Source organism: Aphis gossypii, chromosome 1 (genome assembly GCF_020184175.1).
Source record: "Aphis gossypii isolate Hap1 chromosome 1, ASM2018417v2, whole genome shotgun sequence".
NCBI lineage: Eukaryota > Metazoa > Arthropoda > Insecta > Hemiptera > Aphididae > Aphis > Aphis gossypii.
In genome coordinates this window covers 4,525,222-4,549,861 of record NC_065530.1, presented here as the reverse complement: position 1 = coordinate 4,549,861, position 24,640 = coordinate 4,525,222, and the positions used below count along the sequence as shown (strand labels likewise).

The 24,640-nt window shown below is 26.1% G+C and overlaps 1 protein-coding gene and 1 non-coding gene across 2 annotated transcripts in view; both read right to left on the bottom strand.

Moving 5' to 3' along the window:
* Nucleotides 1–12,984, bottom strand: part of LOC114128027 (tachykinins-like) — a 45,976-nt gene extending 32,992 nt beyond the window's left edge. Inside the window, exon 1 of the mRNA XM_027992433.2 lies at nt 12,848–12,984. The gene's annotated coding sequence lies outside the window, so the exon portion shown is untranslated. The remainder of the gene's footprint in view (nt 1–12,847) is intronic.
* A 9,649-nt stretch (nt 12,985–22,633) lies between these two features.
* On the bottom strand, nt 22,634–22,754 carry Trnal-caa (transfer RNA leucine (anticodon CAA)). The gene is made up of 2 exons: nt 22,717–22,754; nt 22,634–22,679 (listed from the first exon to the last, which is right to left on the bottom strand). It is a non-coding gene; the product is annotated as a tRNA-Leu (tRNA).
* Between the last annotated feature and the right edge of the window lie 1,886 nt (nt 22,755–24,640).

Below are 24,640 nucleotides of genomic sequence, written 5' to 3'. Positions count from 1 at the left end.
TTTTGTGTGCGATACACAGAAGTCGTACAGTCTTTGTGTTTTTATTCATTTTTGAACGTCGCGTAATTGAAATGCTCGCATAAATGAGTATTGAGCTTCGAGTGTCGCATATACACAAAATAATAACATACAGAGATTACAGACATCGATAACGTATTGCTGCGGAACAGCAAACGCCTGTAAAGCAAACGATCAAAAATATAAAATGAAATCGAGATAACGATTATTTTTTATGAGTTGTATTTTATTGAATTCTGTTGACCCGGCTTGTTTAAAAAATTTGACAACATTCAACCTAATAAGCTAAGGTTTAAGTAAAGATTTTGATAGTATGAAAATTGGAAAAATTCACTACAATAAGCTATCTAAAATATACTTTTCTTAAATTTTAAAAATTCTTTAAAAAAAATTCACTTCAAATACGGCCTGATAAGTGATATTATAGACCGTATAAAGCTTGATAAAGAAAAACTAAAATAAAATTATTTTTTCACATTTTTAAAAATGTAACAGATTTCAAAATGGCCACGTTAGTTGACGAGTGTTGCATATTATATTAATATAATATTATTTAAAACAAATTCACCAAATATTATGTCCACTGTGTACCTAAACCAATTATGATGGGTTTTTATAACTTGTACTGTTATACTTTTTGACTAGAACCCAGTTTTAAATGTTCTAAAAACTATCAAGAAATTCTCTAAAAAATGACCAAAAATACCTTTTTAAAATAATGTAAAAAAGGGTTTACTTAAATAATAACCCAATTTATTTTAATGCAAGCAAAACGAAATCAACGGTTTAATTTTCAGAAATGTTGTTACTTCTTTATATTATTCAAACTAATAATAATGCAAAAATAAAGTACTGATTAAAAAAAGTTAAATTTTTTAAGCTCGTAAAATAAATAAACAGTAAACTCGAAATAAACGCAATCAAAGGCTTACTGACCAATAATAAGTAGTTAATTGTTCGAGTACACCATGACCGATAATTGCTGTAGATATATGAATATGTTATGTCAAAAATAATACATTATAACACATATTCATATAAATAATTAGAATTATTGCAGATTGGCATTTTGTAATGATAAAAATACTTAAAGTATCCAAATATTATGAAAGCATCTTTCTTAAACACTAAAAATCATTAAAATTATTTAAATATGCTAAAACAATACTAAAAAATTGAAATTTACTTAGAATACCATGTATTTGAATACCAAAAAATAATACACTTAGTATTGAAATCTTAACTCAATTGTTATAATAAAGGAATTTAATATATTATTTTATATTCAATAAGTTGTAAAATTCCCTAAAAAGTATATTTTTTTAAACTTGTAAAATAAAAATTACATTCAAAATATAATCATAAACGTGTAAAACACATTTTCTAAGTATGAATTTACGTTCTATAACACTGGAAAAAAATAACATTGCATCAAAATTACAGCTTATTTTTAGAATACAGACACATGCTGCAATTTGTTTTGTTATTGCACACATAACAACACCTTTTTTTAATTTTTTGGATTAGATAAAGTATATTAGTATATGCACATATTATAATGGTAAGAAAATATTAGTTATTTCTCATTTGCAGACATATCCTAACATAATCTAACCTAAGGGTTACCCAAACTAACCTAACCTAACCTGGCTGGTTAAACTTTACATAAACTGTAAACATACTATATAATAATTATATACGACACGGTATTTAAAATGAATCTATAAAACGACTTCCTTTTGGTAACATGATTTTATTTTAAGTACTACTCTAGTATACTATAATATATTTTCGATGAGCCAACGGATTTTTGAAATTATAAAGTAAAGTTAACAATTTAAAAACTCGGTGACGATGACGTTATTTTTTTTCTAGTATTAAATAAATTTATTACGACGATGCCGTCGCTGCACGTCTACACATATCAATATTCGCAACCTCAATGAAACTATTACCCATGTATGTTATATTTCGAATTAAAATATACGAAATACACACTTCTATAGACGATTGACATATTCATAAAACATTAAAACATATAATTCCACGAATACTTTTTCACTTAACGTAAACAAAGTTACTCAAAGACTTCATTATAATATTATATAACTTAATAATATTATATATTAATTAACGCACACACATACTTCATCGATGTATGGCTTGACACAAGCATCATTAATAATTCGAAAAGAATACGAAACTCGATATTGATGTAATACATAATTTTATTTTAAAACAATATTTTTAATTATTGAAAATATTCATTATAAAATAATTTAATTCGTATAGAAATACGTTTTAACGTAGTTAATGAAATGAAATATTTATATAATAACGTTATATAAATAATATGACTAATAAAATAGAAAACTTCGTATCAGATAAAATAATGTGATAAAGTTCTATAATTCACCAATCCCTGACTAAGTAATATATATGTATAATAAAACTAATTATAAACTAAGATTAATGAGAGTATAATATTATACAGAAATTAAAATAAATACCCAGTTTTATAAGATATAATATTATGTATTTATTTGTTCAGTGATTTTCCCGTTAAACTGTGATAAATACTAAATAATGAAGACTTTTACAAGTCGACAGCAGGTGTACATTGGAAAAAATCCTTTTATTTTCGAAACCAATTAATATGAAGAATTTAATTTATATATTTTTGTTATTGACATAATATTATAAACTGTACACAATCCAAATTTAACATCAACAAATTGTATTTCATATTTTTGTGTCGATCTAATAATCTTAATAATTGACTGTTATTTAAGTGTAAATAAATAAGTCACTATAATTAATAATAATAAATTTAAAACTTCTTCAAATTAAAAAGTTTTTAATAAAATGCAAAATATAAATATATTTAAAGGCGAAATATCATGTAATCTTAAGATCAATCTTTTTAAGACTATAAGTTTTTTTTTTTATCACAAATTACGGTTGTTAGCTTTTACATTTATAAAAACTGATTCTACTCAGTACTCTTAGATTTATAAATCTTTAATTTCTTTTACGTTAAACATTTGTATCATATTTTATGGGTTAAACAAACTAAAATAATAAGAATTATTTTTCGTTTGATATTATAAAATATTATTCAAACGAATATTGTTCTGAAATCTTTATTTGGACTGTCAAATAATAAGTGTTTTATAATATTTGTTTTTAACATCGGTAATATATTTCGTTTAAAATTAACTTTTACATCGTATTTGTGCACCACTATTATATTTCTATGAGCGAAAAACGTTTTTGTAGTTCGATAATTTATACTGATTAACAAATACGGTTTTTTTTTTTTTAGGTTTTGAGTCCTGTGTAAATATTTAACGCTCGGTGTATTGCAACATATAATATTATGCAGATTAAACAAAAAAGATGGGAAATAAATTATTATTTTAACGGAAGCCGTTGCACGTAGAAACAACTCGCTAAGTAAAGGTATATACACAATAGTAGTAATCCCTGTGGTTTGAAAAGGTCTCCGCCGTCTCTCTGGGAATACATTTACTCCTATCTCTAATAAAATACTGTTGTTAATTTAATTAGACCCCTTAGTGATGGTAATCATCATCTCGTCTCCGAACCCGTAAGCGGCCAACGACACTACATGCGAGTTCACTGCAGTCAACAGAATAATAATATATGTACATAGGATGACGGCTGTATTACCGAGAGGAGCACTCGGACAGACGGCCGACCGATTGATTGGGTTCGACGACGGTGGCGTATCGGATCGTCCTACGCGCCGGAAGGACGGAAAACGTCTGCACGGAGTGATACGTCATACGAAATCATTGTGCACACATATATAATGTATGTATCATGATACAGAAATGGTTTTAAATTAAACATATTGGAAAATCGTACACACAATAATGATATGATTACATGACAAATATGCGCTCGTGAAAAAGGTACCGCTACTCGCAATAATTTTATACCATTAAAATACATTCGTCCGCGATATTGATAATAATATAATATTATAATATTATTATTATACGGCGCTGGAGGCGTGCACGGAGGAAGATGAACACATTTTTCGTACGGCAAAATAATAATATAATATACACAACGACATCTACAACAATATAATAATAACGTTAAGGGGCGGAACGTTGTGTGTACTGGCCGGGTCGAATCCGACGTATATTCCGATAATATTATCTCCGGAGAATATTGAAATCGATTTCGGAACTCGCACAGCGGTCATTCATCACAATAATAATATTATATAATGTATAGAGTATGAATGTAAAAATTCATCACGATATATTATAACCGTACACGGACAAATGCGGTGCGTGCACAATAATATTATAATATATATGCGCGGGACGAAAATATCATATATTTTTTTTTTTGCATTTATAGTTGTTATCGAGCACTATATATTGTAATATTAGTATGATGTATAAGCATATCTTCATTTCGGGCACGAAGCACGGGATACGCCTTCTATTATTTGCCCGACTCGCCGTGTACATTTCTCATCTGCGTAATCCAGAGATAACACGCGGTATAATAATATTCGCGTTACTATAAGTAATTCTAACCACTGAGGACGATATATGTGAGTAGGAACGATCCGCGGACGGTGACCGCATGTGAATAGTTTGAAAAATAAAATCAACACTAAAATTTACATGTTAGCAGTGCCCATTTTCCTTTAATAATGAATTTATATTCAAACTTTGATTTTAGGAACATTTAAGTATACTTAAATACTTAGAGTCCACGTTTTCAATTATTTAGACATATTATACCATTTCAAAAAGAGCACTAAAAACAGCAATACACAGCATTATGAACATTAAAAATTTAAAACGAACATAAGTTATACAGATACTCATGTAATTGTAAACAAAATTTATTTCCCCTTAAAAATCATGACAGTTCGCAGTACAACACGAAAAATTTAAGATTAAAAATTAATCTATTTTCGTTATTATTGCTTAGTTTATATTATTTTCCTGTTATAAAAAAGAAACGGCTCTACTTCTTGTACTTAACAATACAAGGTAACAAAAAAGCACGTTCTGCTGTTGGAATTTCGGCGGGGCTACAGTATGTATAGACGCAATGACGAAAAAAGAACAATACTAATTGTTGACCTACAATAATAATAAAAATAATTTACATATTACGTAGGTGTACACTGTACATAGTTTATAAGTGGAGGCTAACGATATCGATATTGTATTCGATGCCGGTGTCATTTTAGAATATTATTCGAAAAATCGAAATTAGCTGCTACAACGGACCCGAGGTTTCGAGAGTTAAAACACTTATCCGATGAACTCTCAACAATGATTTTAGAAAAAAGTTGAAATTAAACTACTGCACTTATGAGTACAAAAAATCCTACGAAAACTATGAGTATTGTAATACTGATTGGTATATTTAGCTTGATTATAAATATTAAAAAATATAAAAAATTCAAAAATATTGGAAATGTTTTTTTTTTTTTTTTAATAATCACGTCGATATTTTCGATATCAATGTTTGGAATTATGCTTTTGACTAATAATTACAATTTTCGACGAACTAACGTGAGAATGATTATAGTACAGCATACATATAAAATATATAATACGCCAACCTCTAAGAAATAAAATATTCGGGAGATTAATTTTTTTATAAAAAAAAAAAATAATGTCTTTCTTCGGTACTGTTATTATTGTATATACAAAGTTTTTCCGTATTTCTCAATTCCCTCCACCTCACCAATTGTGTTTTTAAAACTTGATAAATGATATGATTCCCTGAGGCGAAATCCAGAAATCCCCCCAACCCCTTTTGTTCACCTCTACTATTATAATACACGAGGAGAACGGGTGAAGTACGCGAAGTCCCAATTCGACGACGAAAAGAATTAGTAACGGGTTTTTTATTTTTATTTTACGCCTGGTGCGTTTTAACACGCTTTCACACACTTCCTCGGGGATCCCCACAATTGCACGTTTCCTTTTCGAAAAATAGATAATACATCAAATTAGTTCACATTGCTATACCATTAAACTAGTATACCATTTTTTTAAAAAAAAAAAAAACAACAACAACAACATGGCATGTGTCTGTAATAAAACTCGAAGACTACAAAATCCGGACATTACAACGCGGCTAATGCTTTACTCATCTAAAAAAACTAAATACTACCCACACAACAATAACGATACGAGTTTCGACAATTTTAATATGTATTCAGTTTTTGAGGTAACGATAATTCAATTTTATTATATATATGTTTTTTAAATATTTTCATGAATATATTATAATATCAATCCCACGTTATGATTGTTTTTTATTCGTTAATAGTAAAAAAGTTGAAAGTATTTCGAAATTAAAAATTAATACGTTTCAGACTTAAAAGTAATAGGAAAATAATAATATAAAAAATATATTATACCACAATAATTACAAATATGATCTGCATTATCATAATATTCGATTAAATAATTATAAAACAATTTTTTTTTTAATTTATCGTTTTGAAAAAGTTAGACAAACAGGAAAAATCAATTCTAAAATAAATAATACGTTTTTCTTGAGAATGTTGTTATTCTGTAGCAGTAAAGGAACCCTCGTAAATATTTCAGAAAACACGAAGGTATAAATAAATCAGTATTATTTTTGATGATGAAAATCATCTCTAGAGTTCGATTGAAATCTAGAAAACCATCATCATGGGTATCAGAAAAGGCACTATTGACTTCCGTGTTCAGAGGAACCACAAACCGATGTAATGAATAGAAAAACGTGAAGCTCAGAAAGAATAAACTTATCTCTAATCCCAGGATTTTTTTTTCACATTTTGGTTTTTTCTTCTACGCCATGACTGGGTTACTCTAAACAGTCTAAAAACAGGGAATGGTAGATGTGGACAACTTATGTTCAGATAGCATTTTAAAGACAACCCGACGTGTAACTGCTACGAGAGTCAGCAAACAATTAACAACATTATCATGAATTGCCCAAAAAAGAAATTTAAAGAAAGCATTTTTGCCAAGAAAGAACTAATAAACCTATCAGAGACAACTGTAGGTTGGATAACCAAAATTAGATATTAAATTGTAGTGATCAATTATTATTTTTTTTTTTGTTTTGTTTTTATTATTATATGTTGACTGTATAGGATTTTTATAGATTTTTATAATTAAATATTTATTAACATTAATTTATTTTTGATGTTGTGAGTGTTTAATGATTGTAATAATTATAGTAGCCATACGATAAATAAACAAATACTGATAATTGAAATAACATCGACTTGGAATTTTAATTCGAATTAATGTATTTGTTGAGAAAACGTATTAAAAAATATTTTTATTGTGTCATCATCTATGCAAATTTAATTTTATAATTTATTAGCTTCAATGTTTGAAACCTTTTTCTAAAGAAAAAAAATATATAAACAATTGTTTGAACTGAGCAAACTTTCTATTTGATGTATGATTCAAGTACGTAGTATATTTCAAAGATTAACCATTAAACTTCTCACATTGTCACTTGTGAGTTTAAGTTTGTTATTTAACGTCTTGACCGTGAAAAATTGTGTTACAATTTCACCCTTATATGAACAACCAGTGTAAGTACATAAATTGTACTTTCATACAATTCTTATACCATTGTTCAACGTATTGACAATAATAAAATTAATAACTTAAATTTGTTCCGTTGCAGTGATAAATTTAATTCATTTTAAATCAATTGATATTTGATTTAATTTAATTTCTTTATATCTATAAAAAAACCTAACATTTTAAAGGTTTTAAATTTCGTGGGTAGTAGTTTATCAACAAGTATATCGTAAAATAATATATGTCATATCATATTATATTTTCACTTGAACTTCTAAAAGATACGCTAATTGACAAAGTTACTATACAGGATGTATCAAGACTATTTAACAAATGTAGTAACATTTGTAATGTAAATTTGTTAAATAGTCTTGTTACACCTTATATATTTACCAAAAAAAATAAAAAATCGTCCGTTAAAATTGAATGTAATAGTGATTCCGGTTAAATTATAAAAATAAAAAAGGATGAATAATTTATTAAAATAACTACAAAATTGAAATGTATTTTTATGGTCAAAATATTCATATATCTATATAGCTCCTTTTAAAACCCGTCAATAATCAACGAATTAGAATTCATTTAAATTGAAACTATATCACCCAAATTAAACGTAATTAATGATATCATAATGATAATTGCATAATGGGAATAATGGGAAATTTATAAGGGACAGGTACCAAAGGACCCTATAAAAAAATGTTAAAAATACATTTTTAAACAATAGTCTCGGCTGCAGAGCTATCATGTCTTGTTACTGTATAATAATATATGTGTAACGAATTAAGCGGCAAATTGAGTTTTATCACGATTGAAACGCAAGTAAACAATACGTGGTTGTGCGTGGACTTCAAAACAGAAGTAACAAGTTTTTCCATTTAACTTTAAGCAAGTAATTGCGCGTTTATACATTAAACATAGATACTGCGTATATTTCATATGAATATATACGTAGGTTGCAGAGCATTGTTCGATAAGTAACATTGTGCTGCTTTATTTGGGCGTCCATCATTTGATAGTAATTTATCCAATATCTGATTTTGTGATCGCACACCATGTTAACCATAACTATCTAAAACCATAATTAAAATTGAAAAGACGCAAGTGTGTCAATAATAATACTATAGATGTACAAAAGGACCCGTAAAGTCTTAGCTGACTACGCACAATGATTCGATGAGCGTGATATTTTTTTTTGCATCTTACATTTATTTATGCATTAATTCAAATTGTGTGATTTTTTAGAATTTTAATTTTATTTTTCTATGGCTTAGAATGTGAACTTTTATCTTTGTAGATGGTATATAAAGTTAAACAACATATTAATGTATTAAAACATTCGGATTAAAAAACCAATAAAAAAATCTAAAAGTACTTAGATAACATTATGGTATAAAAATTTATAAAATATGAAATGTTAAAACCAACATTTCAGTAAATGCATAAAAGTCCTAAAGATAATAATAAATAGAGGTATAGGTGATTGGCAAATCAACGTGTGTATTAGTATCAACATAAAATTTCTCCTACAATACGAGTATGAATTGAACTAGTAACGTACCTAATTATCGCCATTTCCGTGGTAATAATTCATCAAGAACTCATTTAGAGTACATTATATTCAATACTGTACCGCTTGAGACGTCACTAACTTAAACAATTAAGTAGTAAAAATTAATTACGTTGTGGGACTATTAAATTATTATTGTGACGGTAGCATATTCCTAGAACGCCGTGACGTCTGACGATAGTCTGAAAAACCACGGGGTCGAGTTTATAATAATAATGTATTACGTATCGAGAAGGCAAAGCGTCACCATCGTCGTTAGAATCGCTCGGATGACTCGATTTACGATATTGTTTTTACCACAGATTGTCTTAGTTATTTATTTTTTCCACCGAGATTCGTTTGCCACGAAAGTTTCCATCATTTCCGGAAAGATTAGTTTAGATACATAATTTATTTACATATATATATGTATAACAGTGTGATTCACTATGAATTCTCACCAACCCCATTTTATCATTTAATCATAAATGTATTAAAATTCTTTAAATTTTTATACTACTTATAAGAAATGTCATTTGGCGTTACAAATTTCTATTTTTCTAATAAGAAACACCCTTTTTAACTCGTAAACTATTTAGTGTAAGATATTGGTGTACTTTATTTAAAATCTGAACTAGAAGTTTATCAGATATAAACATTTTTACATAAAGGATAATCATCCTTAAAAATAGTTTGATAAAAATATAAAATATATCATAGTATTTTTAATAGATTGAACATCTTTCTAATATATAAATATTAATAAATAAATAATAATTATTAAAAATTTTAAATACAAACATAAACTTATTATCCATACTATACAAAATAAAATGAATAAAAAAAACTACTCGTTTAAATTTGTATTATGTTACGTCAATATTATTAGAAAAATTATACACTAAATAATTTACGTTAGAAAGGGATGTTATCATCTGAACAAAAAAGTTTTTGTTTCCAACAAGACACTCTTATAGATTTATAAACAAATCTCAAAAATTCAAAAGTAGGGTCTTTAAGTCTATTTAAAAATTAAAAAATTAGATTTTGAATAACTTTATTTTGAGAAGAAAAAAGGGGTGAGCAAGTATGCTCACTTGTTGGATCACCCTATATATTATATATTCGCCGAAAACTTTTTTTATATAAATATTATGAAATCTAGACTATAAAAAACTTGCACGGTACAACATAATAAACGTCAAGACCCGGTGTACGCCGGAACTTAAAAATTCATAATACGCGCGATAATATCACTACTACAATTTTAGGTAAACAAAAATTACTAAAATATGAATGTGTTATTATTTTGAAACTCGCGCTCCAAATTTTTAACGCTAATCAATTATCATGGGCATTGGATTCGTACTCCTTTTTTATGACGATTATTTTTCAATAATTTTTTGAACATTGACTAAAATCATTTTAAATTTCACATAAATATGCCTCTCGGAATCCAAAGTTTTATGTTTTTATTGAACAAAGTTTATACGTAATAGATTTTATGCGGTGATACAAAACGTAAAATCGAATAGAATTATAAGTACCCAGCGCAGTTGACAGTGGAAAAGTCAATTGTTACAGTTTAAAATAACATATTTTTATTATAAATGTATTTTTTTTTTTTTTTTTACTTTTTTAGTATGTTATATTTGGTAATACGCTGTTACTTGTAAGTAGTATACGATTATAGAAGAATAAAAATAACAAATAGGATTCGAAACCATTTTCCTGCTGAAAAGTCCTGTTTTTCCATTAAGCAATGATCGATTTGATTACGTAATAAAAATTTGAAAACAAGTTTAATTCTTCGTCTAGCCTTCTTTAAATCCTACTAACAACTTTTGACAAGTTTGGACTTTAGCTTATCAAAATTAGTCTTAAAAACGTAAACATTTATAAACAATATACAACTGTGAATTACGTCTTTTTAAAATAAATAAATGGAATTCGAGGAAATTCGTGTAATTTATAGGATCAAAAATTTAAATTTAACATACCTACTATTACTATATTAAGACGATAATCTCATTAATTGGTATACATAAATAAAAAAATAATACATTTAACCAATATAATATATGATGACAAGTTTAAAAATTGCCTTTAGAGAACTTTTTATTACAAACTGATCGTTTTGAGTTGCCTTCTTATTAGTTAAAATAAATCAAATCATAAAATTATTTATATCGATAATGAACAATTTTAAAGCCTAAAGATAATTTTGATTATCTATACATACGTTCTACACACCAATACTTATTAAAATACGGCAATATATAATATTATTAATAATAATAATAAAATAAATGGTAAATGATAAATATGCACTGTAAATAATTTAGAACTGAGACAAACATGTGTATAGTTTGAATATTTAAATTTCAATTATAAAAATAAAATGGATATGAAATGTGGGGAATGTTTGATTCAAATAACAAAACATCGGATAAAATAACTAAATCAAATTAATATCACCTAATCGATTTTAAGTACGCATGCTCGTATATGTATATTATATTCAAAATATTTTTTTTTTTTTTATAATTTAAAGTATTATAATAACATAGTTAGGTAACGGTTTTTTCTAACGTAATACGCTTTATAAAATGTAAAAATTAAGACCGTTTTTAATTGCATACATAGTAATATATTAATATTAATATATTACTAAACTAAAAATAATAATTTATACCCATTAAACACCGTGAAAAATAAATGAAGTATATTAGAATATTGTAGATTGCAATCATATTGTGTGTGTATCGCTGTTATTTTATTTTGGTTATTAAAATAATATTTTGGTAATAATTAAACCGTCCTAAACAAACAAACATATTATAAGTAAAAAATATTAGATAATTTAATAATTAAAAAGATATTTTATAGTTGTTGAAAATTAAATTAATTATGGCTGTTGAAAATAAGACTAAAATATATTAAAAACTTAAAAATGATAGTTTTTTGTTTAATATTTTATTCATATATTAATGAAAAATATGTATAAAGAAAAATCATCATTATAAATTATAAAATAAATATATGTATTTTATTTTAGTTTAAAAATAAAATAATGTAAGTAATGCAATGTTATTTTGTTTTTTAAACCAATAATCGTTTTTATTTCATTTTGTGTAACGGAGTTATGTCGTTCTAAAAATTCAATTGAATCGATTTAATTTAAATGTATTTTTAATTATGATGTCCATCAGTGTTTTTTCGTTTTAAACGTATAGTTCAAAAAATATTTAAAATCTAAATAATTTTGATACTTGAATATTAGTGTGTATAAACTGAGTGAATTAAAATTTCCATTTTTTTTTGTTTAACCTACTATATTTTGAAATCATTATTGTTGATAAATTCGCGTGGTAATGTAAAATAATAAAAAACCGATAAATATCTATGCATTGTATGTTTTATAAAATCTTATATTATTCGCTATATTATTAAATCGAATGTTTGTACTTTAAAAATACAATCAAGTGGATATTGTAGGTAATGCTAAAATTTAATACTAATATTAAATAATTATTCCGACACAAAAAATATATCATCAAATTATATTATCGTAATATTTTTACCAATGCATTTAATAATTAGCACCTATATAGTATTATATAATATATACACGAAGAAGATTAAAATAGCGATAAAAAAAATTTTAAAACGTTACCTGGTTGACTAGTGTCCGGCAAGGCGTATATGTTATCCCGCAAAGAGTTAAATAATTATTAAATCACAAGCAGCCCAAAAGCCGGTACTTTTGTAGCCGCGTTCAGCGGTCTCGCGCATCTCCGTCCACGCACCAATCGCGTCAGCACGTACAACTCTCCGCTCAAAGCGCCTTCAAACTTTCGGTCGTTTTGTTATTACATATATTTATATGAATATATATTTTTTTTTACACACGCAGAACGTAATGAAAACAAATATAAATAAAAAAAAAATGGAATACACATCGGAAATTAATCGAACGGCTCAATATGAATGAGGTCCTTCCTAAAATGTAGTATATTGCAAATTCGCATTTAATAGGTAGTATAATATTCTGCGTGACAAAAAATTCTCATCGGACATGGAAAATATTTATTTTATGAAAAAAATCACAACAAACGCGACTACGTTTGATTTTTATAATATTACTTAAAACAATTTTTATTGTCTCTATTTACGGTGGGAAAATAACGTTTTGTAGGTATCATATACATATTATATTGTACGAATACTTATAACGCAATAAAATATTATTGTTAAATTTATCTTTGAGTTAATATACTATTGACCTTACGAAAAGAACTTTGACAATTTATAACATTATATTTATTTTTTATATTCGAAAAATGTACATGCATATTAATATTATATTACCTTCACTGCGACATTTTTAGAGTAGATATTATACCTACCTACTCTGTTGTTTTTCATGTATTCATATTTCTGATTTAATATTTATTGGAATTATTGTAGCTAATACGCAATAGCAGTGTGTTTTATTTTATCGGTCGAAATTTATAATTTAAAAAAAAATTATTATAAATAATAAATATCTATCATGTGTCCTATACTCCTATATAATGTTTATTCCTATTTGTTTTAGATGGTTTTTCAAACTTTATAAATCATTAAATCAATAAAGCTATACGTTCTTCTGAACATTAATAATTTGCATATAAGATATAAGGTCGAGTAAATCTAAGTAATAATCGTGATATAGGTATTATACATATAGGTGTTCGGTCATAAGTCGTTTTTACGATAGTGGTTTTTAGCCACATACCTTAAAATATCAGTTATCCTTGCATAATATACTAGTATAATACTAGGTACACGTTATTATATACAGATTTATATACTTGTAGATTTTAGAATATTACGATTTTATTTTGTGAAAATCGCTTGCCATCGTGTAGTAGACAACGTTTTCAACAATAATCGACAGCGATAATGAATTTAATCTCTTACAGAATATAAATAATTACAAATACAGAATTTTAGTATCTATTACATCAGTTATAAAAATGCAATACATTTCTTTTATATTATATAGTAAAGTTTGTGTGCTTATGAATTATTTTAAATTTTGATAATTATGATATAATGACCAAGTGCACTAAACTATTTATCTACTTCGATGCGAATGTACAATATTTATACTGCTTATGTGAGTTAAAAATGCTTATGTAAGTTATGATAACAAAACACATATTATACCAAACTTATATCGAATTTATGAAAGAAACTATTATATCCTCATTTTATAAGACATTTCAAATTTTTGACATTATTTATAATAAACAATACTTATCAAACAACATGAACTGTGTTTATTGAAAGAATATGTTTCACAGATATTATAAAGATATGTCACATAAAAAACTGACATTTGTTGTAATTAACTAACTATGTAATTATTTTTATTCTTAATCAATTTTAAATTTTAAATTTTATTTTTTTTTATTATTTTATTTAGTAATACATTTAAAATCAAATTAATTATTAACAAGAACAAAAGTTATCACATAGTTATAATTACATAATATTTTACACTTATTTATAATTATAAATAGAGTATAAATTATAGTGTAATGTAATTTTTTATTTTTTATGATACTGAATAACTTTTTAGTAGAAGTATTTGTGCGAAATATACAATATGAACAATTGCAATTTTAATTTATGATAGGTATCTATGAAGATATTAAAAACAATTGTTTTTCAAGTCAGTAAGAATTATCATGTTTTTTTTTAGTGTATAGAAGTAAAAGTACTAAAACAAAGTAATATTATTTTGTTATACAACATAATGCATTGAATGCATTAGTTTTCAGAATAATCATTGGACGTGTCGCTCAATAATCAGAACCCTGACTCTATCTCCATCGACCGCCATAAATTTAACAAAATTTTTCAAATTTCATCATAAAACTTGAGTATCCATCAACTGATCATTAAGTCGCTTATATCTTTATGTTACCTGGTTTGTTAACCTTATGATGTATCAATTTTTATATAACTCACATATTATATAAATTAATTAATTTAAATCCTTCATCCACTCCAGTTTTGTTGTAAGTTATGTTAAGGAACAAAAATTATTATGTACTATTCACGTTTTAGTAAAATTGGTATAGGTACGCCATTGAATTTTAAACTTGAGAATTGCATGCATCACTATCACTATTGAATGTTTAACCTCATTGTTGACAACACGTATGTACATAGGATAACGATATGCAATACCGCTAGTACCGAAGCTATGTAATGTATCATGTGTGTGTACTTATGTTATACGTCATATATTATAAATATAATAATGAGAGAGCAATATTCTTCGAATAAAAAACATTGAATGAAATATTTTTATATTATAATGGTTGAGAAAATTATTTATTAGTATTTAGTGACGTAAAATATTTATAGGTTAAATCGTATACTTGTACATACACAAATACACATTACACATTCCATTACATCGATACAACAATAAAATGTTAACAGTTAATATACACAAAAACTGTGAGAACTCGTCTATTAAAAAACTGCCCGTCTATGGAAAGTCATGTATTTGAAATTTAAATTTTTTAGCTTTAGTTATTTCATTTTAAATTTATATAGATTCCAGGATACGATACACTATGAATAACCTTACAATTTCTTCGAATAAATAATCTAAAAATTGTAATATAAAATATAGTATATATTTTAAATTTGCAATTAATTACAATATAAATAACTAGTGAATTTTATGAAAATGCTAATATATTACATTTCAGTTATTTTACGATCATATCCATATTATATGATTTTTCCACACACTAATATTAAATAAACTTTACTAAAATCTATGTATGCTTAAAACCAGATTTCTTGTAACTTGAGTTTTTAAAAGTTAATCAAAGTATAATCGTATTATATATAATAGTAAGACGATATTAACATTAATCGTTTTTTTTTAAAAAAAAATGTACTCCTGTAACTTTAAATTCCTATTATAGTCGGTGTGATAATTGCACTTCAAAAAGTCATGTCAGCAAAAATGCTTAAAAAGAAAAAAAGTGCACTGCATAAAAATTACCCAACAGTAAAATACGCTCTTTTTAATATTTACTTTTTAGTATTGAATTGCAAGCATACGTATGTGCAAAATGCGAAATGTGCATTGTTTTTTACACAAAAATTCAAATCTGCACGAAGACAAATCTGTATCGCCTGTGGGTATTTATAAATTATTATATTCCATGGGGATGATTCGTCTCGTGGGCTCCCGGCGTGTATATATGATACGAGCACGCGTATATTATGACGCGTATTATTATATTAATCAAGCAAATTACATAAAGTACAGGTAACGTCATCGTTTTATTTATACATTTATTTATTTATAAATGTATTTTAACGAGTATTATTGGTTGATTTATTAAAAATGATAAAATAGTAATTAATTAATAATCATATATTTAACACTTGAAAGCTAAATAACTATGGATTGATAAAATTCAAACATTATAATGAATATAATGTCTTGTTCTGTCTGCTATTTATTTTCGTTATTTAAACCCATCTGACCCATAACAATATGTATCTAAAAAAAGTGGTCATCTGCCATTACATTCCACCTACGAACAAAACTATAGACCTCCTCCACTCTAATCTATTTGCAATCAACTTCTCAACCAAAAGAACAAACGATTTATACTTAATAATTTGTTATTATTACGAACTTTTTTTATATCCACCACATGTATTAAAATATTTTATTACGACAGCTATAATACAACTAAAGCCTATTACAAAGATCTAACTGTACATTTATAATATATTTGAATTACGGATATCCGTGATGTGTGTACGATGAATGGATGTGTAAGGCTAACGGCTAAACAATGATTTAATGCATACTATATCTGTAGTGAACAATGGCTTATTTAAACAGGAAGTAAAATAGTGGATCGGGTTTTAGATGTTAGGTTTTTTTATGCATTTTTAATTGTGTTTATAAAATATCAATATAACCGTTAAAAAACAATAGTTCAAGTAGTCTCTTGGAATCAATTAAGACTGTCGAGAACTGAGAAGGTAACTTTCATACAACTCTTGATATACGTATATCCCTCCCTCTAACCATGTTCGAGCTTCAGACCTACCACCGTCCTATGATAATGATATGCGAGCTATGAATTATGATATTATATATCATTATTATTATGTATAATATGTAAACGTACACAGACTAAAAGCGTAACTATGTATTAATATATACAACCAGACGAGCCCGAAGAGTTTTACATGTTGTACTCGTTGATTTTCTACTACGAGCCAGCCATAATTGATTCTCGAGAATATATTACCTAACTATTATTGTTGTTCAAACTTAGTTCTTAATGTCCATACAGTGCCATTCGCGTTTGTTACAATCGCAACTTTTTTTTCGCATATAATATGGCTTTAGGCTGAGTTGTCTCCGACGCGTATATTTATGGTATACATAGGTACAATGAATACCATCACACGTGTATAATATACACAGTGACTTGTTAGCGTCATTTGATCAATACTTCATCTTAGCGTAAGACCTTTTTTTTTTCAAAGCTGTTGTTTTCGTTTTGCATTTTCTTTCTCGTTGTGCAGCCAGATCGACGTCTATAAACTATCTAAGACACGCTTGTTGAATTTCCTCTCGACGAATGGACTGGTGGAAATGGTGTTGAGGGTAGATGTGGTGATGATGGTCTGGTGGTGGTATACTATTGTTACAATCTACGTCAAATCTAACCACAACCTTCGATTCCAAACGATGTAGCACTATATACATTCTGTTATTCGATCTTTGTATAATAAATTGTATGTACATCTTCGTCCTTGTATGCAAACATATTACATACTATGCAGTTATTATCTAGTGAAATTTTTTTCCACAGTTTTTATACAATCAGCAAACTACATTATAGTTATACGGGTCAAAAAGAAAAACTCAATATTTAAGGCCAAGTATATATTTTACGATAATAATTAAACTGTTAACATATTTGATCAAAGTCTATAACACTATCTAAAAGCGATGAATATAGTAATCAAAAATGAAATTGTACCTAATGAATTAATTTTATGTAGTACCTTTGTTTGCACTTTTTACATAATATAGATGTTCAATTCCAGTATTTGTCTGAGTCGCTTATGTTATAAGAAAAAAAATATCATAATCAATATTTTAAAACGAAATATATACATTTAAAGTTTCAACCGAAGTTAATTTATTTATCAAGAAAACTAGTGTGATTAATATACGTATATTTCGTCATTAGAAAGTTTTAACTATAACAATTACAAATTACTACTTGATGTACCATTCTAAAAAAAAATCCCCTTTGATAAAGTTTGATATAGTACTCCCAAGAGTTATATTCTAATAAACGATCAAATCCAAATAAGCTTTTTATAAAAAGTTAATTTTGTTTCAAGTTTTATAATAGCAACCTATTTACAAGACACTGTATAGAGTTTTGTTAAATTATTACAACAATTATTTTCATTAATCTAAACAGAATCTGAAAACTAAAATTGACATTTAAGGTATTGAACAACAGCTAACTGAACAGATTAGTTTGCATATTTAAAATAATAAAATGTTAATGTAGGTACATCAATAACATAAGTAAAACGTATATATTGGTTTTAATTATTTGTGGATCATTTCAAAGATATAATATAAAATTATAAATCAAAGCGTTTAACATAAAATATATACATTGCTACACATTATTATTATTTGTTTTTTATTAAAAATGTCAGTTTTAAAATAAATATAAAAACTATATACTTCATTGATTTCAAATAAAGTTCAAAAATCACTATTTAATCTTAAATCAATTTTAATAAGCAACCAAATAACGACAAAATATAGTTTCAGTTATAGACGTTATAGTTTTATACTATGTTTTCTAAAAACCAATTTAATAATTTGTCTAGATGTCTAGAAAATCTGATCGTTTGTTTGAATCTTTTGAATCATATTTATTATTCGTATATTAGTGAAATAATAAAATATTTAAGTAGCATAATTTAACTTTTAATTGCTATCGTAATAATTAATAGAAGACCTTATTCCTAAAAACTCTTATATAATTTTTATAAGAAATTCGAAATCATAATGTATTTTCAAAGACACGTACCTACGTAATGTTGTCACAAAACTTCTTCCCATGTATGTGTGAATCGACTAGAAAAAAAAAACTAAAAACATTCTTCTTGAAAGATTTCGAATACATTGTTGGCATTTCTACGTAGAAAGTTTCTTTTGTATACCAACAACTGTAATATGTATTGCCTATTATACGTACAGCATATAACAACACTCGTGAAACCAAATTTGTCAGTTTTCTCGTACTTGAAAAGCCCATTGGTTTTAATTACTTTATATCCCCGTATTTTTAACTCGATGAAACCCAAACTCTGAGGGTACCCACACATGGCAGAAAAAGTGGGAAAAAAAACATAAAAGGTTAACCAAGCTCACTTAGAACTCTCTCGTGTCCATTGTTAATTAAAAATTTATTTTTTTCTTCAATACGTTAATTGCGTAGTCAAGGTAACCAAACAATATAAAAACACATTTCATTTCTATTATAATATTGCCGGAGAAATGGACGGCGACGAAACGCATTGTACTCGTTGTACATAATATATTATTAAAATAATATATTGTAACGGTTTGGAAGGACTACAATATCAATAAGTAAAAAAATAATATTTTACTCGAAAATAAAAAAAAATCAGAAGTGTACCGAATCAACTCTCGATAGTGACTAGTGGGGCTTCTATATATTACTGAAGCAGCGTTTTTTACAATAATACCTACACAAAACGGTTATTATCGTTTCTATTATGCTTAAATATAATTTTGACCTTCCAAAGTAGAGTTCATAAGACGCAAAATGTTTTTTTCGTCGTTCATTTCTCGTATTCTCGTGCATATTCCACAAACGAAATATTCTCAGAATTTGATAGGTCAATTAAAACAAAGAAAACATTAATCCTCGGCGAGGCGAAAAAAAATGTATTCTTTAACGTTTATAATAACAATGTAGTCCATTAATTTTTTTTTTTGACAAGCAGCGAACATTATGCTCATTCTCGTGAGCCAACAGGCTAACTTTTATCTATTTATAGTTTTGAATAAGACCAATTTTTCCAACGATGTATACAACTGACAATTTCCAAATGGATCAAAATCCCCAAGAAATTGAGAAATTTATTTCAAAGAAAAAATAACAGCTTTAGAAAAAAAAATATTTTTTTAAAAGTCACTCACTCAAAATAAAAATATCTTGTTAGCGACGGCTTTTTAAAACAAAAGACCACCGCTGAAACTCTTGAATTTATAAAAATTTAAAAAAAAAACAAACTAACTACCGTTAATTTACTAACTACTACTTAACTACTACTTTACCATAAATTTAATAAAACCATTAAAAATATAATAAAAACTAGACGAAACGAAAATATATCTCTATTTTTTTTTTTTTTTTAATGCATAATACCTATTATTGTTATTGTTTCATATTGTTTTTATAAGTGTGAAATTAATCGTAATATTTGAAATCCAACAGGTACATACACGATATAAAGTTTATACGATCAGATGCGGTAGATGTTAACTGTTAAGGTAAACCAGAAAAAAAGTGCGCGCACAAGTCAAAACTAATTGCTATGCCATATATATTTTTAAAATCAAAATAATAATATTAATATATTATATTTACGTTCATACCCCAGCTGTGGTTAACCAATGACGTGCGTGTTTATCAATGTGGTAAGCATTAGTCTAGGTACACATTACGTATACATATACATATATGTACCATGGAAAACGTATTGGAATATTCTGAATATTCATGTAATCAACGAGCGTAATGTAAACGCTACGACTCCATGAGCAACACATTACTATTATTATTATGCACAATCAATTTTGTCCAGCGCCTAACCCAGAAAGATTAATGGAAAGTACTTTTATCGCGTAGTGTGAATAATTCAATATACGTAAATACGTGATTATTATATAAAGTAAATATTTTATCACCAGCCATAAGCTTTTTTGTAAAAAAATACCTATAAAAAATTTAAAATTTCAAACCAATGATGTACACATAGATAGTAACTTAAATAATTGTTTTAAGTTTATTAAATAATATATATTATGTATGTTTTAATTTTAAAAAAATGAAACCTAAGCAGTCAAAGCTTGAATTTTATGTTACAGTCCTACACGGCCGCACATAACATTTATTTAACTTCCGTTTTTTTAACAATGCTATATTTTAGTATATTTTATTAGTAAAAGTGGTACCTATTATTTAGTGTTTGTATAGTTATACTTATTTTATTTGTATCTTTTCTAGTTTCTACTAAAATCCTAACCTTTTGCTCGGATCGTTTAACCTAATCTCTATTGCTCTATCCGATAATCATTTTAGCCACGTTCAAACGCAATTTAAGTAGGTAAGTAAAAACTTTCAGTATAGTCCTGCTGGTAAAACCTGCATATCGTTAAAGTTTCTAAATTACAATAAATAATTGAACAAAAGTTCATTGCATATTACTTATAACTTTAAGCGTACCTTGTAATGTATGTATTTAGGTGGGTACCTACCGTATTTGAGCATATTTATTCGTTAGTGTCTAATTTGTTACAATAATACTACTGATTTAACTTGGAATTATATTTCTCGCCACAAACTGTAACAACACGTATCAGTTTAAGCAGATTATAATCAATTTTATTCCATGCCATTTCAGACATTTAATACTATAATTAAAGTATTAACTAAAGTAATATTAATTATATATTAATTAAAGTACCAATAATTATAGCATTTCTAATATTATTCATATTATTATGATCTATCAACGATATAATTAAACCTAATTATGCTATAGCTATAGTAATAAGATTACCTATGAATCTTCACTTAAAAAATGTCAAATTATACACTAAAACGATTATCACTAATCAAATTCATCTAATTATCAGTAACGAGTCTCGGTGGAAATTTGAGTGTCCAAGAAAGTACAAAAAAATTAAATCATACATGAAAATCACTATAAACTAATTTTATACGTTATATTTTATACTGTTTTATTAAGGAATAATAAATTAAATTCATATATAAACTATAACAAAACATATAACTGGAAAATTAAAAACATTCATTTTCGTTATTAATGGTTTTTCACTTTCATTATTGTTAGTAAAATTACTGTTAACTTTTAGTTTTTAAACGATAACCTTGATATCATAATACGTATCAAATAGTTATAATATTATAAAAATGCTATAGGTACTTTTGAAAAAAAACAATTTTAAACTATTAGTTAAAATAATAAAGAAAATATATCATTATATAATAATGATTATCTACTAATTGCTTAAAATATTTAAGAAAAATTCAAATAAAAAATTTGTCAGAAGTGGGATTCGAACCCACGCCCTCAGATGAGGACCAGAACGCTCAATCAAGCCTACATAGTAGGCCAAGGGATCCCCTTGAGTCTGGCGCCTTAGACCGCTCGGCCATCCTGACATACTGCAATCGATAAATTTTAGCTTATGTAGATAAAATTAATAACTAATTAAATTAAAATAACATTGAATAAATGTTTAAAACGTTTACAATATAATAATAATCTATATATTATTAAATAAATTATAATATTTCAACTCAACAATAAATTTATTATAACGAAAATAACAGTAAAATATTAAACCAACGCAATTCATTATCTTATCAGTTATCACTATCGATATTATATACCTACAGCCATTAAATTTATACTGGATTCCCGGAAAAACAACTTGTTTGTATGTAAAATACTGAAATTTAAAATATTATAACTTTTTATTATTAAATTCCTGCCTGACAACCACTTACCTAGACCATAAAATCCTAATTTTAGATTTGTTCACAAGTAAGTATTATGCGTCACTAAATGTTGATGGATATTAAGTATAATTATTTAAACAAATTGATAGTCTGGAAAGTTTTAGGTAATATACTTTATATACTTATATATATATATGTATTACATATAATATGATGACAGCGGTGAATTGAAAAAGAATAGAGGTTCGAAGTCAATTATGAAAATTAAAACTTAAATGGGTAGGGAAGTAAATTCTAACCGAAAGATTATAAATATTATTTTCTGGCTCTATTAATTAACTTTTAAAATAATGGAATTTATGATAATATTTTAGGTTTGGGGAATGAGACCGGCTTGTATACATACCTATATATATTAAATAAATTATAATATTTCAACTCAACAACAAAGTTATTATAACGAAAATAACAGTAAAATATTAAACCAACGCAATTCATTATCCTATCAGTATCGATATTATATACAGCCATTAAATTTATACTGGATTCCTGGAAAAACAACTTGTTTGTATGTAAAATACTGAAATTTAAAATATTATAACTTTTTATTATAAAATGCCTGCCTGACAACCACTTACCTTGACCATAAAATCCTAATTTTAGATTTGTTCACAAGTAAGTATAATGCGTCACTAAATGTTGATGGATATTAAGTATAATTATTTAAACAAATTGATAGTCTGGAAAGTTTTAGGTAATATACTTTATATACTTATATATATGTATTACGTATAATATGATGACAGCGGTGAATTGAAAAAGAATAGAGGTTCGAAGTCAATTATGAAAATTAAAACTTAAACGGGTAGGAAGTAAATTCTAACCGAAAGATTATAAATATTATTTTCTGGCTCTATTAATTAACTTTTAAAATAATGGAATTTATGATAATATTAATTTAGGTTTGGGGAATGAGACCGGCTTGTATACATACCTATATATATTTATATGACACACATTTAATGAAATAAAAATTGACAATTTATCTACTTTTAAAAATATTTACATTTGTATAATAAATTATAGATGGATACCCGAAGTTCACAAATAATTCTTCTAATTTACTAATATTAAAAAGATTTCAGAAAATTCAAAATTATTTTATTTTCTTGGACTTAATATTATATTTATATCACCAACAAACAGAAACCAAAATAAAGTGTATTTCTGTGGTTCATACCTTTCTACGTAGAATATTATATTTTTATTATTATTTCATATTTGTTTTATTTTTTCATAAGTAACAAATTTTAAAAGTCTTAAAGAACTTTTTTTAAAAATAATATAAGTATAAAATCTGCCAGTAGCTACACTCATTAATATAATATTATTAAATTATAAGTAGATGGTACCATAAATTATTATTATTATTCTCTTTTCGTGACTATTATTTTGTAAATATTTAAATAAAAAAATATATTCACTAAAATTAATGAATTTTTAATATTTTTCTATAGTTCTTTACGATATGAATAGCAAAACTCTACTATATAGTATAGATTTTAAAAGTACCTATCTAGTTATTA